We start from the raw sequence: 5,699 nt of genomic DNA, 5'->3' as shown, positions 1-5,699 counted from the left end.
ACAATTACCAGCCAAGATCTGGATCAAGGACAACGTGATATAATTATTACCTTAATGGCATTTCAAGACTATCACCACCGGCTGGAAGTAAAACTTCTGCTGAGCGAGTTTAATAAGCATATCATCTAATATAATATTCGCACAGAAGGGCAGGGTGGCTTTAGGAAGGATTACGGTAGCTTTGCAGCTTTGCGTAGCTTTACATGGGATATTTCACATGCAACAGATAAAGCAGGATGAGCCCACGATAGCTGAAAACCCCGGCAGAGGCAGCGGCTTGTAATGCTACCTCCCATCTTTTAAGCAGGAGATTACAAGCTTACCCTGCATACAGAGACTGGGCGGCACCGGATCGGTGCTCCCGGTGCCTCCACCGTGGCCTCCACAATGCTGGCGGCCAAGCAGCGTCCCCACCGTCATGGTCACTGTGGTCTAGTAGCTGGCCATCTCCCTGGTGGCCAGCTGAGACCCGATGAAGGCATCACACCAGTGCATCATCCTCCACCAGCCCACAGCCAGCTCCAGACCTGCGGGTGTAAAGCCCTGCGATGAGCAGATCCAACCTCCTCATGCCCACATTCTGCAGAAGCTGGATGGGAGTGGGTCCCAGAGGGACCTGGGACTGGGTTAACTGGGCTCGGGGGAGCCTGTCTCTACATGCACCAGCTCTGCACAGCACGCTGAGTCCATATTCCCCCTTGGCCTGATGCCTTCCCCAGCCCAGGAGCTGTCACAGGCTCTGACCAAGTGGCTCGCACCTCAGAAGCAACCGGGCACGCAAGGCTTGTGCTTCCCTCCGGCATGAATTACTGCCAGGGGAGCTGTGGGTAGGGAGTCACCAGGGATTTCCAGCTAGCCCTGCTGGTTAATGCACCCACGGGGACGTGAATCAAAGCAAAGGGAAGGCGGGCGATCGCACAGCAGCGCAAAGTATATATCGCCCGTGTCTAACCCCTGAAACTCCCAGCCACAAGGCACCAGGAACATTAAGGGCTGGGGGGGGGGTGGGGGGGGGGGTGGGGGTCAGGTTTAGAGACCTTCCCAAGCCTAAGAGATATCCAAAATCATTCTTTACGAGGGACTGCAAAACAGACAAGAGCTCTGCAAGAGAAAGAAGTACATCCCAAAATCCAGTGCGGTTGTCCCATGTGGAAGGTGCCTGCCAGCAGCTGAGATCCCAGACAGCCCTCTGCTCCGGCCAGCCAAGCCTTAGGTGACATCCAACATAAAGCACTTGCATCGCGCGGTGCCCCAGGAAGCATCCCAAAAATACTGCCTCGCTGCCTAATATATGCGTTGGGTTTTGCTCAGCTTTTGAACCATTGGGTCGCCTTGTCGTTAATTAATGCATCGCTAAAATTATGTTTGGGGGCTACTAAGGTTTATTGGGTAGAAAATTATTTCAAATACAGAGAGTAGGCAGTAAAGACTGGAAATATGTTTTCAAGTATAAAGCTAATTGCTACAGGGAATCCCTCTGGGATCCATTTGGAGCCCTTGCTTTTTTATTTCCTTCCTCCGTTAATGACCCAGCCAAGGTTTGTAAAACAGCAAATGCAAAATTGCGTGCCGATGATGTGATGCCCTGCATGCCAGCAGCCGGCGTGAGGTAGGATCCACTAGGTCTCCATGGTGGTGGTGGTGGCCGGGGCAGTCCTCAGCCACATGCCCTGTCGCAGCAGACCAGAGCAGCCTGGCAATGGTGGTGACCACAGAATCATAGAATTGTTTAGGTTGCAAAAGACCTTTAAGATCTCTGTGTTGGGTCCAGCTCTGGTCTCAGCCATGGGGGGCTGCTCACCATCCTTCTGCTCTCTGTAGGAATCCACTGAGCCGTAGGAGAAGCCCATCCCACCCCACCACCCTCCTGCTGATGTGGGCGTTTCTGGAGGGGAACCCCAAAGGCGGGCTCTGGTGCTCCCAGGAGAGCTTCACACAGGTCCCACAGCCACCCCAGTGCTGGCAACTGGGCTTGAGGTCTCCACTGGTCCAGAAGCAAGACTTCATGGATGCAGTCTTGAAAGTGAGACTGGCTTAAGGTCAGACCCGCCGCCAAAGGGCTTCACTTCTACATCCCAGCGACCCCAAAGTACCTGTTTGTCTGAGAAAAGATGTCCTGCCTCAGGGTGACATCCTGCAGGCCTCCAGTCATCCCAGCAGGAAGGAGCAAGTCCTTGTTTCCAGGAAGGTTTCCATTTCTCACCGGCAAGGTCACTCAATTAAGGAACAAAAGTAAAACCACAGTGACTTCCCAGCCTAGGCTCAGCCGCAATCAGATCAGGAATCGCCAAGAGGGTCTGCCTTGACGAGCATCTCCTGAGGATGCTGCAAAGGCAGGGGTCAAGAGCAAGGTCCTACCTGGCTCCTCGCCGTGATGCCTGGCTCCTGACGGGGACAGCAAAGCCTCCGCCGCACGCTGCCGCCCGGGGGGGTGTTCACGCATGCTTAAGTGCTTTTCTGGACTACAGCCCGAGTGAACTGAGGCGTTTTGAGTGGCACAGATGGGATTTTGCTTCTTTCTTTTTGTTTGTTTGTTTGGTTTTTTTAATTTTGGCCTGACGGTGCCCTCTGAGGTGTAAATAAGTGCACAGTGGTGACCAGGACATGTGACTGACCTGGACAAACACAGAGCAGTTTCATTCATAAAAGCCATCCTTGCTCCCCACTCAGTTTGGTGAACCAGGGGGGCATTAAGCTGTCTTCCTTGCTATGTCCAGCCACCACCTTGCACTATCTTGTTTTGCTTCCTAGAAGCATCTCCCCTTACAACTGCCCCTCCTCCCAGCCCTTTTGAGGCGTGCAAGGTCTCAATGCAAGCCAGGCATCAGGATCCTGCTCCTGGTCTCAGCTCGGAGGGTCTAGATGTCGGCAGGCCTGCCAAGGAATGCAGAGGTGTGCTCATCCACCACCCTGGGACATCGGCAAACTGAACCTGTCACAACCCCTTGCCAGACAGGGCAGGCTGGAGTCACTCAGAAATGAGGATTTGCTGATGCTCCCTCTTCCTCCAGCAAAACAGTTGCCCTGGGAGCGTAGTGGCAGCCAGTGGCACTGGGGAGATGCTCCATCTCCCACAGATTTGGCCAAGACAGAGAAATCGAAATTGTGCCATGCTGCCCAAAACTACACACCTTCTAGAATTTCTCCTTCCAGAAATTACCAACAGGAGAAAGAAAAAAAAAAAAGAAGAAAAAAAAAAGAAAACAACCACAGCTGACAGCCAAAGCAACCCCGTGTGTTTTTTTTAAAGAAGCCACATGCAGTGAAGGGGGCCCACCTCATCCGGTGACCGTGCCCAGGCTAGAGCCCTGGCTCTGTCCACTCGCTTCCGACTCAATCCCTGCTACAACTGGAAGACAAAACCAAATCATTTCATCACCACTGGATCTTCTTTCACCTCCTGCTCCCACAGCTGTCTCTCCTGCCTGGGTCGCAGGCTTTTAGAGGTAGGAGCTGGCTCTCCCTAAGGGGATCTCCTAGCACTGGCATGGCCAGCATCAATTCAGCAGCAGAAATGTTTCTGGCATTAGTAGCCAAGTGGTGAGGGACCTTGTACACTTGAAAGCAAAGCCTGGTTTCAAGACATCTCCATCTGATGCAGCCCGTGTTAGGCAGAGGCGTGCCCAGCAGGCACCACCTCCTAGGCTCAGCACCATGCAATTAGTGCGGGGTTACGAAGCTTTCCTTTAACCGTGCCCTGAACGTGAAGCTGGTGGTTGTGGGCTCCCTGAGACCGTAGTTCAAACAGCTTCATCCCTCTGCCTTGGCGGCAGGCAGGCACATCTGCTCCCCGTGCGGGTGCCGTTACAGAAACAACGCTCTTTGAAATGCAGATCCTGCCCTGCTTTGCTTCCCGCATCTTTGTAGGTGCCGGATTTACAATGCCCTCGCATCTTGATCATTGGCCTTACACCAAGGCCTGCTGTACCGTCTGTGTACGCCACGCTCTCGTTAGTGTTCGGGACAGCACAAACCCCGGGAGCCTTTTACCTCCCTCAGCTTCTCTTGACTGATGCTCAGGCAGGGAGATACGGTGCTGCGAAGCCCAGGGTCAGCGACAGCCGGCCAGATCACAGAATGCTTTTCAAGATCAAGTCCTTGGTTCAGAAAAGGAAAGCTGCTCAGAGGAGCAGTTATTCACATTTCTGTCCTGGTGCCAGCGAGGGCGAGATCACGAACGAAAGCAAATTATTACTCATGCAACAGCAGCTGGAGACATCAGTCCCCCTCTGGGCATGGGCAACCGCTGTGCAACAGGGAGCCGCATCCAGAGAGCTTCAGATGGAGATGGATTTGGGATCCCTGTGATGCTGAGGCTCGCCTCCCCCCCGACGCAGGTGTCTGCCCCAGCCTGTCTCCTCTGTCCTCCACCAACAATCTCAAGCTGCCAAGGGAACGTGGCTCACAGTCTGCTGGCAGGTGCCCCATCCTTTTCAATTACATGCAGTCCAATTCTCATCAGGAGAAGGCAAGCCAGGAGGAAATGCCACTGAAGTCACTGGAGTCGTGCTGCACAGTCTGGAGCGAGCGGGAAGAGACGTTAAGCCTGGCCTACACACATCATCTGGGCTTCTGTCGCCTGCCCCATGCTGGCTCAACCCTCATGTAAATTTATGGCATCCATTCCCAAACTGGCAAGACACGTTGACAATTAATAAGAGGGACATGAGGAGATGTATCCTTTTTTCTTTAAAGCCAAACATCAGACGCCGTACCGGCCTCTGCTCCCTGCAACGGAAAGCCTGCTCTGAAACCTAGTCCCCAGCCACCAGCCTAAAAGCCAAACCACACCAGCAAACACCACCCATTAAAACACACAACTCTAGTTTAAACCTTCCCCAGACTAGAACCTTAATGGTTCATGGGCTTTGAGCTCTGAGCCCGGCTTAGCCCACTCACCGGGGACGCACTGCAGAGGTGGGTACCAGCGCCGATATTTCTAGGGTGCATCCAACGTGCCCCAAAATTTTAGTAGCCACCAGCCAAAGGAGAGGATGCTATGGGGCTGTTCCTGCTGGCCCAGCTCCCAGATAAGAGGAACAAGCCCCCTTTTTGCCGCCTGCCCTCTCCCCAGGCTTAGGACGGCTCAGAAGGACAGCTCAGGACATCCAGGAGCTGCCCAGGATCTCCATCCCAGCGCTTCTGTTAGACCAAAGAGGCTGGAGATACAGCCATGCCCCAAGGCTGCAGGACCGGACCAAGGAAAGTCCAAAAGCCACCACTGTAACACAGCATGGGAAGCAAATGAGGAAGATCAGTGGCTTCATGAATTTCCTACTGCCTTGTAACAGCAGAGGAAATATTTCAGAAAATTCTAAGATCTGAGGAAGCCTGCAGGCACCCAAAGGAAGCCAAATAAAGCCCTGTGCTCCTTGTTGGCTGACCAGGAAAACTGCTCCCTGTCCCCAGATGTGGCCTCTCTCCACGACCTCAGAGAGAGCCAGGACCACCACCAAACCCAGGAGCCAAATTAGACATGGATGGAGGCAAGGATTCTTCCCTGGACCCTGCAGAGGCCAGCAGACACCTTGAGGCGTGGGGTTAACATAAGCTAAAGACAGCACAAACAAAGATCAATCTAGCCTCCCTTCAACACATCAGATACCCAAAAACTCTCCCCTCTGCAAAGGCTCCCAGTGAATAATCCTTCCCGTGAATATTGAGAGCTACCTTGAAACAGTGGCTGTCCCTTCCCACCC

The 5,699-nt window shown here is 53.4% G+C and overlaps 1 long non-coding RNA gene across 1 annotated transcript; it reads right to left on the bottom strand.

Moving 5' to 3' along the window:
• LOC119155738 lies at positions 1-2,459 on the bottom strand. Its single transcript, XR_005106829.1, has 3 exons — positions 2,359-2,459; positions 2,094-2,214; positions 1-527 (listed from the first exon to the last, which is right to left on the bottom strand). It is a non-coding gene; the product is annotated as an uncharacterized LOC119155738 (long non-coding RNA).
• Between the last annotated feature and the right edge of the window lie 3,240 nt (positions 2,460-5,699).

The sequence above is a fragment of the Falco rusticolus genome, chromosome 11 (genome assembly GCF_015220075.1).
Source record: "Falco rusticolus isolate bFalRus1 chromosome 11, bFalRus1.pri, whole genome shotgun sequence".
Taxonomy (NCBI): Eukaryota; Metazoa; Chordata; class Aves; order Falconiformes; family Falconidae; genus Falco; species Falco rusticolus.
Note: the sequence above shows the minus strand (reverse complement) of the source record. Positions and strands in the feature narration are given on the sequence as shown.